The 13,555-nt window shown below is 45.0% G+C and overlaps 1 protein-coding gene across 1 annotated transcript in view; it reads right to left on the minus strand.

Moving 5' to 3' along the window:
* Positions 1-13,555, minus strand: part of LOC144128115 (uncharacterized) — a 535,742-nt gene that overhangs the window by 380,422 nt on the left and 141,765 nt on the right. The window lies entirely within an intron of this gene.

The following is a 13,555-nucleotide window of genomic DNA, read 5'->3' on the forward strand; positions in this document are numbered from 1 at the left end:
ACACGCAAAAGTAAAGTGCTCTGCGCAAGGCAAGCGCTGTAAGAAGTGTGGCGGCCGAAACCACTTCACGTTTGGGTGTCGTCAACGAGAAGCGAGGCCGATTGGCCAAGCATGCAAGATAAAACAGGCCGCAATGGCAGAGGACGAGGGCTATTTCATTCAAACCATGGAAATCAATGCAAGTGATGGCCACGAGCGCTGGTCAGCGACTGTGGCCAAATCCAACTGTTGCGTCATGCCCGAAGCGACAGTCAGAAACATAACTACGAACCCAGCACAAGACTGCTGCTGCTTACGCTACGGTCCTTTTTCGCGCACATAGGAAAGGCGACGAAGAAGATCGAGGCGGAGTTCCCCAGTACCGCGCAGTCTACCACGGCGCTATTGTTTATCGCGAAACAAGCAGTTCCTGTCACATTGAGTGGCAAGGTGGCTGAACGCTTAGGGCTGATTGACCGCGTAGACAATGTGGACACCATACGAAGTTAGAAAATAGCAGAAAGATTGGCAGACATTCCCGGGGGCTGGAAGACACCAAAGAAGTAGCTTGCCACATGAAACTGAAACCTGAAGCTCGAGGTGTCGTCAAGCCAGCGCGACAAATCGCCATCACGCTTCAGGAGCCCGTCCGAGCTGAGCTGGACCAGATAGAGCACGACGGCGTCATTGCTAAGGTAACAGAACCGACTTGCTGGTCTAGTCACATGGTTGTAGTACTAAAGAAAGAAAAGGTAAGCATGTGCTCGGGCCCGTCTGATTTAAATAAGGCACTTCTGAGAGAGCACTGCCACATGCCGACGTTAGAAGACATCCTACCGCGGCTCCATGGAGCAAAATTCTTCTCTCCTCTGGATTTACAGTCACGATTCTGGCAGATTAAGTTGGACGAGCCGAGCTCACGCTTATGCACTATGAGCACGCCCCACGGGCGATACAGATTCCTACGCATGCCGTTCGGCATCGCTTCCGCCCCGGGAATTTTTCAGCAGGTGATGCACCAGGTACTAGAGGACTTGAGGGGAGTTGCCGTCGTTATGGACGGCATATTGGTTTCAGGACAATGGCGGGAGCAACACGTCAGAAATTTAGTAGATTTGTCCCGGTGTAGACAACAAAACTGCAAGCTCAATGAGAACAAGTGCAATTTCCTCCAGCCCAGGGTCCGCTACATGGCTCCCATTCTCACTCCAGAGAGGCTGGGTCTGTACCCGAGCAGAGTAAAAGACATCATGGAAGGTCCGCCACCACGAAACCGTAAGGAACTGCAAGTTGTTCTCGGCATGATCATTTTCGTGGCGTGGTTTGTCACGAACATATCCACGTTGTCAGCGCGTTTCGCCAGCTCTTGATAAAGGACGTCGCGTGGGTCTTGACAGACCAGCAAAATAGCAGCTTTTGAAAGCTTCGACCGACCCTCACAAAGGCGCCAGTCTTTGCCTATTTTAACCAAGAAAAACAATTGTCCTTGTCGGTACAAGCCAGTCAGCATAGAGTAGGAGCCGTTCTTCTACAGGATGGGCAGCCACTTGCCCATTCATTTCGCTAACGAAAACACAGCATCGCAACGCGCAGATCGAGAAGCCAATGTTGGCAATTGTTGCATTCATCCATCCAACCATCCTTTCCTCCATCCATCCTTCCTTCCTTCCTTCCTACCATCCATCCATCCATCCATCCATCCATCCATCCATCCATCCATCCATCCATCCATCCATCCATCCATCCATCCATCCATCCATCCATCCATACATACATACATACATACATACATACATACATACATACATACATACATACATACATACATACATACATCCATATCCATCCATCCATCCATCCATCCATCCGACCGACCGACCGACCGACCGACCGACCGTCCGTCCGTCCGTCCGTCCGTCCGTCCGTCCGTCCGTCCGTCCGTCCGTCCGTCCGTCCGTCCGTCCGTCCGTCCGTCCGTCCATCCATCCATCCATTCATCCATCCATCCCTCCATCCATCAACCCTGTCCTTTGCCAGCTGCATCCAATCTTTGCCTGCAAACTTAATCTCGTCCGTCCACCTAACCTTCTGCCGCCCCCTGCTACGCTTACTTTCTCCATAACTACAGCGCAAACGACAGGACAGAGATGAAGAAGGGACGCCACACAGCGCTGTGTGGCGTCCCTTCTTCATCTCTGTCCTGTCGTTTGCGCTGTAGTTACGGATCATCGTAAACACCAACTCGCCCAACAAATGCTTTTGTCGAGCTTACTTTCTCTTTTAATCCACTCCGCTACCCTGAAGGACCACCGGTTATCTTGCCTTCGGATTACATGCCTTGAGAAGCCCATTTCTTCCTCTTAATTTCGAGTAGTATGTCATTAACCCGCGTTTCTTCCCTCGCCCACTCTGCCCGCTGCCGGTCTCTTAACGTCACACCTATCATTTTTCTTTCCGTGGCTCGCTGTGTTATCCCTAACTTAAGCTGAATTCTTTTTGTTAGCCTCCGCGTTCATTGTTCATTGTTGCCCAAAATTTGAAGATTACATCTTCGGGCAGTCAGATGTAACCGTCAAGTCGGATCACAGGCGTCTGGAATCTATATACAAAAAGCCAATTTGTGAATGCCCGCTACGATTGCAGAGCATGAGGCTTGTTTTGAAAATATTCCCAATCAAGCTGACGTTTAAACCAAGAAAAGAGTTGTTTCCAGCTGATGTGCTCTTCCGCTTCCGGAGTGCTAATGAACTTACCGACGAGGCAGGAGAATTTGAAGTCAGCGTTATATCTGAACAAAATAAACTTCTTAATAAAATAAACTATCGTTTGCCTCGCACCTTGAGTGCTCCTACGAAGAAGCCATGTTCCTTGTAAAGCTCTCTTACACAGCACACTCAGGACCCCAAATTCTCACTAGACTTCACTCCGCGTTCCTCTTGTTTGGCCGGTCGGCCAAGCAGTTTCGTTCGCGCTCTAGCCTCCATATGAACTGCCTTACAGGTGCAGGCTATGGCGGATCGAAAGGCTCCCTGCAGGCAGGGGCTTATTATTTTTCAATCTTTTTAGGTTGCCCCAACCTAATATATGTCTTTTTACCTAGATGCCTTTGTGCGCAAGTGGTGCTGGCGGGGGCTTATTGAAATACAATCTTTTATGACGCCCCAAACTACTGATTGGCTTTTCACCCAGCGTGCATGCAACTGTGAAGGCAGAAGGCTTCGCCACTAGACTGATAAGATCTTGCAAGCGCAGTCGTGCAGTTTTGGGAGAGAGGCCAGTTAGAAGGTTGCGGTTCCCGAACATATTTGGCAACTCGTCCTCTTGAGGTGGAGGGTTATGGCGAGAACGCTCACCGTGCCCTGAGAGTGGAAAATACCACATGCAAGGCTGCTTGATGCGCACAAGTTCTTGTACACTTATACAGTCTTTACTAAATGTAATGTAACCAAGGGACTATTTTCGTTTCCTAGACATGCCGCGAAGCCCTAACGGCACCTGTTAGAATCTAAATAATTGCTGGTAAGGAGAAACCTTTTCTTCACCTTTCGAGGCCGTTTGGTTTTTAAGGGTGCCGAAAGGACGCCATTATTTTGATAAGAATCAAACCGCTTTTCCTTATGTACTGTTGGCCATGGCGGTGCGTTCCTTGCCGTAACATTCCTTGTGTCGTCGAGAAGACGTGCCTATTTTTATTCGACGGCCTCGGGAGGGCTCCCATCTGCTTCGATCGTCATCGCGCCACTTTCTTCATTAGCCCTTCAACTGACATAGGCAATAAGCAACACCAAAATAGGCATGAAGAGGAAACGCCTACACAGCCGCCGTATCGGTCAGTGCTACCATACACAAGAAATTCAAGAGCACCACTGACCACACCCAATGCAAGCACCCCATCATTATCTTGGGGGACATTTAACTGCGCATATACAGACTGGGGTACACGCGCACCAACAAGAGAGGAGCAGAATTTTACAACACCTTTCAGATGCACGGCAGGTCTATATATAATGATCTGAGCACACCTACAAGAATCGGAAAACGTGTGAGCGCCGACACTAGCCAAGATCTTACTTTCGGCAGCAATCTTCCAACACCAGTCTGAAGGAACTCAAATCAGGCCCTGGGCAGTGATCATTATATTAAAACTATAGACCTTGATTCAGCCAAAACAGTTAAAAACTGCTGTGTCCGGGTGACTATCTGAAATAATATTCGAAAGCACACAGAGGCGAAAACATTCGAATCCCATTTTAACCTCCACACATGGATGACAGAGCTGAAACAGGACGTCCAGGCATTCATGCAAACGTTAGATTCCACCGCCAAGACCCCCGTTGAAGACAGTCGCTTAGCGAGCCTGCTACAAGCAAAGAAGAGTATTCTCACTCGCTGGAAAACCCAGAAACAATCTGAAATTAAACTAAAACTGGTGCAACTACAACAAGACATAGGGGAGCACAGTGGCACACTCAGTAAATCGAACTGGCGCCAATTATGTGACGGAATACGAGGTAATCTCTCTTCCTCCAGGGCCTGGCATCTTCTAAGACATATGACAGGCCCCACGCAAACTATGAAGCAAACCCGCCTTACACTCAAAAGACTTACCCATGAAAATCGATATAATCACCAAGCACTAATACGCCAACTTCAATCGGCTTATACTAGTGTGGGCCAAACAGTATTATATCCCGACTATATTGGCCATAAACAACCCTGCCTCCGCGCCCCATTATGGAGGTATTAAGCTCCGGAACTCTACACCTGGTGAGGACCAAATCTCAAATGTCATGATCAGAAATCTAGATGACCGTTTTATTTCCCTTGTCATGGAGTGCATCAACGAGTGCTGGGAAACGGGGGAGCCTGCTGAATGGAAGCGCTGGAAAATAAATTTCATCCCTACACCCAATAAGCCCATTGTCGCCCAAAATCTTCGTCCCCTATCGCTAATTTTTGGCCTCGGAAAACTATTTGAGCATGTCATCCTCACCCATCTCACGCAACATATGGAATCGCAAAGACTTTATCCCCATAGCATGGTAGGATTTCGAACCCACAATCTGCTGGAGATTTCGCGCGCTATCTTCAGTGACATCTTAGATCACATCACACCAGAGCAATCCTGGCAGCAGACCTTACCAAATCATTTGACAAATTTATGCACAGCGCCAACCTGCAGGGCATAAAAGAGCTGCAGTTAGCGCCCGAGACCTATAACTATATCCGAGCCTTCCTGAACGGCCGCACTGTTTCTCTGCATATAGATGATATGCCGACCCCCTCCCTTCCTTCACACCTGCTAAAATTGGCACACCCCAAGGGGCAGTGTTATCACCCTTCCTCTTCAACCTCACCCTCATTCCTCTGGCGAAAGCTCTCAGCCGCATCCCGCACTTGGGACACACACTTTACGCGGATGCTATAGCAGTCTGGACGGCATACGGCTCGGATGGCAACATAGAATCGACCCCTCAGGAAGCAGATACAGCTATCGCTACCCACGCGGCATGCATTCGGCTTGAATGCTCCCTCGAAGAGCCAGCGCTCCTCATAATTCGGCTGCGGCGCGTCCCTACGACCCCCATCGCGATTTATCATCGTGACACTACCATACCACAAACACATACTCTCCGCATTCTTGGCCTGCATATACAGGACACGGTTAAAAACAACCTTACTCTAAAAGCACTAAAACAGTCAACTTACTCCGTCATCGAACTTCATAGAAAGATTTCACACTCACGAGCCGGTCTAGACGACGCAGACAATCTCATGGTGCTGCATGCCTCTGTGTTTGGTCGCATTCTGTACGTCTCTCCTCACCTTAACCTCTCCTGTGCGGATAAAGATAAAATCAGTGCTCTAAGTCGCATGCCTGCTAAAGCAGCACTCAACCTACCAAAGAGCCCTTGCACAGAGAGGCTCTTAACATTAGGAATGCACAACACTATACAAGAACTTACAGAGGCACATCGACACACACAGTACCTTCGTCTGGCTGACACGGAATGAAGGCGGCATATATTGGACTCTCTGGGAATTCGCATACCCGCAAACGCTACAGACTTATCTTTCTCTCTCGCGCCATGTACGCCGCCTTTATCAACAAACCTCTTCCAAAGAATTTCCACCCAGAATACCATCAATCCTGCCGAGTCGCGCGAGCCAACGCTCTACATAAAGAATATGGCACTTCAGATGATGTCCACTGGGTGGACGCCGCGTGTGGCCCAGACCGTCCCGTAGCTGTGGCTTACCATCCAGCAGACCCTCTACCAATTATCCACTTCATAGTCCCCTCATGTACTCCTGAAGAAGCAGACGAAGCTAGTATAGCATTAGCCGTCGCCGAAACCAATGTGACTTATACAGTTAGCGATTCCAAAACAGTCATTCCTAACTTCACCCACAGACGCATTCATCCCCCCGTGTGGCAGATACCGAGAATGTGCACCTTAGATTACAATAGACGTACTGAGCTCGTGTGGGTGCCGGCTTACTCTGGCAATCCCGGAAATGAGGCCGCTGATACATAGCCCGATGACTTATTTGTCGGGCAAATGGCGACCCCAGCCGCCATTTCTCGAGGGAGCGGGCCCACACGTTCTCGGAACTGGCACAAGCACGCCTCACCCGTCGACTCTGCCCCCCTCCCCACCACTGCCTAACCCACTCCCAACAAATCCTCTGGAGGCAACTCCAGACCCGATCTATTCCCACCGCTCAGCTTCTATCCCATTTCCGCCGTTTCCCCAGAGTGCACTTTCTGCGGATAATAGCTGGCAACCCTGGACCACATCCTCTTCGGCTGCCCTGCCGATCCTCCCCCACAGGGACAGCCCGCGGACATGAGTGGACATGGGAGCAGCCTTTTCGACATCATGGCTAACGCAACTCTGGTCTACGCTCCGCAGCTTATAATCTTCCTGACAACCTAGTGCATGCTGGCCTCACCATAATTCGTGACTTGCCCCGTTTTTTCACGGTCACTGAAAATGGAAAAACCATCACCTGTGTGCGCATCGCTACAAGGATTACCTATCATCGGCACTTCCATCGCCTCGCCACACGTGTGGATCGGATCTGGGAGGGAAGCCTGCTTGGCGGACTACTTAAACCGGCCACATCTAGACTGTAATTTCAGTAAACATGGGAGCAGCTTTCCCGACACCATGGCTAACGCAACTCTACGTTCCACAGGTTTGTAGAAGCTATTCGCTTTATTCCGAAGGATCGGACGACCGATTTCTCTTTCTGCTCTCATGTCCACATGTGCTGCTCGAGACCTTCAGTGAATGTGTTGTATCTATTGCACTTCTTTGCTCTGGACACATTGAGACCAATCCCGGCCCACCCAAGCAGCGCCCTGGCATTTCAAAACCGGAATCAAATGACGATCCTGAAACGTCTGCATTAGCACTGCTTACGAGCATCAACGACCGGACCTTGGGATATGCTAAAGGTCAAACCAAGATCTGCGCAGACGTTAAGATCATTAAAAAGATCAAACATCACTGGAAACCAAAATACTAGATGTATTCAATCGCATTGAAGTCCTTGAATCAAAAACTAACGTTCTTCATAATATCGTGCCTCAGTTGGTTTCAATTCAAGACGGTACTACACGTCTGATATCGCACCAATCGGCACTGCAGTCTCGTTTAGATAGCCTGGAAGACCAGTCGAAAAGGAATAATCTCATCCTGCATGACATTCCTGATGCAAGCGAATCATGGAATGACACTGAAAAGAAAACGCTTGTTGCCTTGTCGGCAGTATTTGAAGACGATTTTATGCAACTAAACATTCAACGTGCCTCGTCGTGGCGCTTTTGCACCATTCAAATGTCGCCGTATTATCATCAAATCTTCATCCTTCAAAGACAGAATGAAAGTGTTAGACCTCCGTACAATTCTAAGTGGCAAACAACACTCCTTGCTAGAATTTTCCTCCCGCCACTCGTCTTATACGCAAGGAACTAACAGAATTCGCCAAGACACTACCGTAATCTCTCAAGTATCGCCTGCGATATAACAAGTTGGTCGTTAATCGCATGTGCTACATATTTAAAGGTGATACTGACACCAATAAGGAGCCAGAAATCCAATATTTGGTCGAAAGCGAGCACAGCCGCCCAGCTCTCCTTGAGGTACGCAATATTTCGGAAAGTGAAGAAGATAACCCATAGCATGAAACGAGGGGAAGGGGTCTGGCATTATCACCTCCTCGCACATCCGCTGTACTGGCTAACATATTATTCTTAGTATTAACATCCCATTCTGATCTCTTTTCAGACTTGACCTGTAAGCTCGGCATGAGGGACCACTTCTTACTCTGTTTTAATTTCAGCATTCCTTCCAATAACGCTGACAAGACAGTCAAGCGTATCCGTGAAAATAGCAGAGCTGAGATTTCAGGCTGCCAACGATGACCTATATTCATTTCTCGATGTATTTTTAAGATTTTGATAGCCGGGAGGTTGAAGTGAACTGGAATATTTTTGCTGCTAAGGTTAACGAACTAACGAAAGATATATCCCTCTACGCATCATTACAACACATCATAATGCATTGTGGTACAACACTCACATAAAAAATATTTCTAACAGAAAAAAAGCGCTTTTACCGAAGTGAAAAAACAATATAACTCCATTTCTGAATGGAAAGCTTATCAAGCGGTAAATAGCGCGTATGTGTCGGCAATGAAAAACGCTAAGGCTCACTTCCTACAGCACACTCTACCTAACATGATCACAAATGATCCCAAAAAATTATGCCGTGCCGATATTCCGAAAAACAATCATACAGGTAAATTGTTAGATGCAAACAGTTCGAATATCGCTGATACTGAATGCCATAAAATTCTCAATGAAATATCTTGTCATAATTTCGTTCTTTCTTCTAACATTACGTTTCCTACAGTGGAGAACTGTCAATTTTCAATGATGGACGCAATATCCGTCGAACCCCAAATAATAGAAATATTAACAGAAAACCGTATACCTTTTACAAGCCTTAGTACAGATTTAATTAACGCTAAGTTCATGAAGAGTACCAAACTTTACACCTCAATCATCCTCTCCAAAATATTTCAGCCGTCACACGAGACGTTTGTGCTTCAAGCGGACTGGACAATCGGGAAAGTGGTTCCGTTGCACAAGTCAGGTTGTATTAATGCGCCTCTTATAAACGCCCTATATCGCTAACCAGCATTCCATGTAAAATTTTTGAGCATATTCTATACACTAACATAGTTACCTTTCTCTAATCTAACTCCTTCTTCAATGACGCTCAATGCGGTTTTCGCAAATTCTTCCCGTGCGAGACGCAATTACTTTCCCGCACAAGCATCACACTATTCTGGATCGTCGTCCATGCGCGGACTGTATTTTCTAGACTTTTCCTAGGCTTTCGGAAGGTTAGTCACAAACTACTCCTTTTAAAACTTAGCAAGCTAAGTGTTTTCCTCAATGTCATAACATATAGTTAGAATATTTGCTTCCGAATCGAACACAGTTTGTATTAGATAGATAGATAGATAGATAGATAGATAGATAGATAGATAGATAGATAGATAGATAGATAGATAGATAGATAGATAGATAGATAGATAGATAGATAGATAGATAGATAGATAGATAGATAGATAGATAGATAGATAGATAGATAGATAGATAGATAGATAGATAGATAGATAGATAGATAGATAGATAGATAGATAGATAGATAGATAGATAGATAGATAGATAGATAGATAGATAGATAGATAGATAGATAGATAGATAGATAGATAGATAGATTAGATAGATAGGTAGGTAGGTAGGTAGGTAGGTAGGTAGATAGGTAGGTAGGTAGATAGATAGATAGATAGATAGATAGATAGATAGATAGATAGATAGATAGATAGATAGATAGATAGATAGATAGATAGATAGATAGATAGATAGATAGATAGATAGATAGATAGATAGATAGATAGATAGATAGATAGATAGATAGATAGATAGATAGATAGATAGATAGATAGATAGATAGATAGATAGATAGATAGATAGATAGATAGATAGATAGATAGATAGATAGAATGATAGATAGATAGATAGATAGATAGACAGACAGACAGATAGATAGATAGATAGATAGATAGATAGATAGATAGATAGATAGATAGATAGATAGATAGATAGATAGATAGATAGATAGATAGATAGATAGATAGATAGATAGATAGATAGATAGATAGATAGATAGATAGATAGATAGATAGATAGATAGATAGATAGATAGATAGATAGATAGATAGATAGATAGATAGATAGATAGATAGATAGATAGATAGATAGATAGATAGATAGATAGATAGATAGATAGATAGATAGATAGATAGATAGATAGATAGATAGATAGATAGATAGATAGATAGATAGATAGATAGATAGATAGATAGATAGATAGATAGATAGATAGATAGATAGATAGATAGATAGATAGATAGATAGATAGATAGATAGATAGATAGATAGATAGATAGATAGATAGATAGATAGATAGATAGATAGATAGATAGATAGATAGATAGATAGATAGATAGATAGATAGATAGATAGATAGATAGATAGATAGATAGATAGATAGATAGATAGATAGATAGATAGATAGATAGATAGATAGATAGATAGATAGATAGATAGATAGATAGATAGATAGATAGATAGATAGATAGATAGATAGATAGGAGTAGGGAAAGGCAGGTATGTTAACCGGAAAGGGGGTTCCGGTTGGCTACCCTGTACTGGGGAAGAGGGATTAGGGGACTAAAAGGAGGAAGAGAGAAGGAAAAAGGCATTACACACACACACGCACAACGCTGTCACAATTTGTCACTCAATCCAGTCGCTCTCAAATAGGCAAAGAGTGCCTTGTATGCCTTGAGGGCAGTGACTGCTGTGGCCACGGACCGAGGATCTTTTGCTCTGTATTAGCTAATAACATTTCCTGCCCATCTACTTCTTTGTATTCTGGGGTTCCACAGGTGTCCGTCCTAGGGCCCCTTTTGTTCATGATGTATATTAACAACCTCTCTCTTTCAGTTACCTCTAACATTCAATTATTTGCAGAAGACTTCGTAATATTTTTGTGAAATTAACGACTCCAATGACATTCTTCTTTTACAAAAAGACATTGATGCAATTTGTGAGTGGTGTACCACGTGGTCAATGGAACTAAACAGAACAAAATGTAAAGTACTACGTGTGTCGCGCATTTCTACCCTCCCCACTGTTTATCATCTTGAAAACATCGTATTAGAACCAGTGTCTTCATACCGCTATTTAGGCGTTCACATGAGTGGTCTTACTGGGTCTTTTCACATCAATTCAATATTTACCAGCGCTAACCGCGCCCTCGGCTACCTTCGCCGTGACTTTTTATTGGCCCCCACCTCAGCGAAACTTCTCCTGTATAAATCTGTAAATCTATAGTTGGCAGTAAGTTGTAATATGCTGCATCTATTAGTTATCCCTTCACGGAAAACCTAATCAGTTCCCTCGAAATAACTCAGACTAACTCGGCACGTTTCATCCTACAGAACTATCACCGCACCGCTAGCGCAACCTCTACAAAGTATAAATTAGAGCTAAAATCTCTTGCTCGCCGTCGAAGGCACCCTCGCCTTTAATTCATAAAATAATTTACCGTAACCCCAGTCTGCGCAGCGATTCTTATACTTGCACCGTCACATGTTTCATCACGAGTTAATCATGCGTATAAAATTGGCATTCCTTTCTTTAAAACAAAATGCGCAGCAGTCGTTTCTTCCACGAACAGCAAAGGACTGGAACCACCTTCCCGGAAGTATAGCCTCCATCATCGATCATCAACGCTTTTGTTCCGCCTTAGCTACCATTCTGAAATTGGAACTGAAATTCCCTGCGCTTAACCACTGTATACAACGACTCCCCTCTTCAATGCTCTCAAGCCTTGAGGGTAGAATAAATGAAATAATATGAAATCAGAAGATGGGAGGAATTGGAGGCCCTCCTTGCGTCGCAGGATCCGGATGCCCAACTTCTCTGTGTGAACCGAGCTGCCAGTGCCATGGCCCTACGTGGCCTGGACACATCCGCGTAAGGTGAGAGCTGTGTGGTGGTCCCGAGACCTTGAAAGGTCCGACCTCGCTTGCTAATACAGTTTTCCTTCATCTGAAATACCATCAGGTTGTTTGCTGTATGTACACAAAAACAAACAAATAATAGCAAGCAGACTGCCGAGGATATCAGAAAAGTAGTGACGAACTTGATACGATAAAAATTAATAAGTGCGTAAGCATCACTTCAGGGTATCAGGTTTCCGTAAATCAGAAATTTTTCACATCAAAATAAAAGGCCATTTTAAAGAAAAGAAGAACTCCCTCGCATTTATTAAGTACGATCGATATTTTCGCTTTAGCCTGTTTTGTTGAGGACGCGCTCAAGATTGCTTTTTTGTGTTTTAACAATACGCAAACAATTGGTACGAGATGAAGCGTTGAGGAAACAGACAAGCACAATGGCGTAAGCTTTGTTTCGTTAACTTGAAAAACAGTGTCGCTTTCTTATCGCTCCCAGTACGTGTTCTTGTAGTTCTCTTCTCCAGATAGAGTCAATTACCTGACACGCGGCTGTTATGCCCTACTAAATATCGCAGAGCGTATGTAATTACGTACGCTCTATAGCTCTCGCTAACGCCCCACTTAATTTCTATTGTTCGGGAGCATATGTTTATTACCACCAAGAACTGAGTCCTGCCTCCCATCACCACCAGATGACCATGTTTTTGAAAAATGCGTAATGTCGCATGCACAGCTCATTTTTTATTCACAATATTAACTTGTACGGATACATTTGCCAAAGCATGGTATGCTGGTTTTGCCTTGTTCCTTAACTAGCGGCTAAATACGGCCTGAAAATGTTTGATCCAGAAATGCACAGTGCTGTAAAATAAATTGAAATATAAAACAGCGTTAACACACTTATTCTGCAAGAAAAACCAGCAACCACTTTGTAGTCATTTCGGCGCTGTTGCACACGTATGTTTTCAAGCTTGCCGAACCCTGGTTCGCAGCTCTCGCAACCGCTTACAAACGTTTTGCTAATTTTAGTCGTCTTGTGCGTGCCTCGTCAACGCTGTCCTCCGTCTTTTGACTGCTTTTTTTTTCAGGAAGATGTACCAACTGACCCAGATTTCCACTTTACTGCAATGCCTTTCTCCTTCGCTGGGTATCTTTCTAAGTATGCACGGTCCCGAGAATCAGGCAACGGTTTCCGTCAGCGCAATTGCCATCATCACTTGCAGAACGCGTACTGTGCCCCATTTCCTCAGGCTGAATTCGGCGCCCAAAGAGCTCGTCGCATTCTTCGGCATCCTGGAGCCATCTTTAGAGCAATGGAAGCGGATAGCCAAGATATGTAAATCCGAGTGCTGGAGGCAGGTGAGACTCCTGCACGACTAGTTTTGAGTTTTGTGCTTCACTGGACGCGGCGAACTCCCCGGCGTTCGCTGCCTTACCAGTTATTTTGTGCGTGCCTCGTCTCATC

The sequence above is a fragment of the Amblyomma americanum genome, chromosome 4 (assembly GCF_052857255.1).
Source record: "Amblyomma americanum isolate KBUSLIRL-KWMA chromosome 4, ASM5285725v1, whole genome shotgun sequence".
Taxonomy (NCBI): domain Eukaryota; kingdom Metazoa; phylum Arthropoda; class Arachnida; order Ixodida; family Ixodidae; genus Amblyomma; species Amblyomma americanum.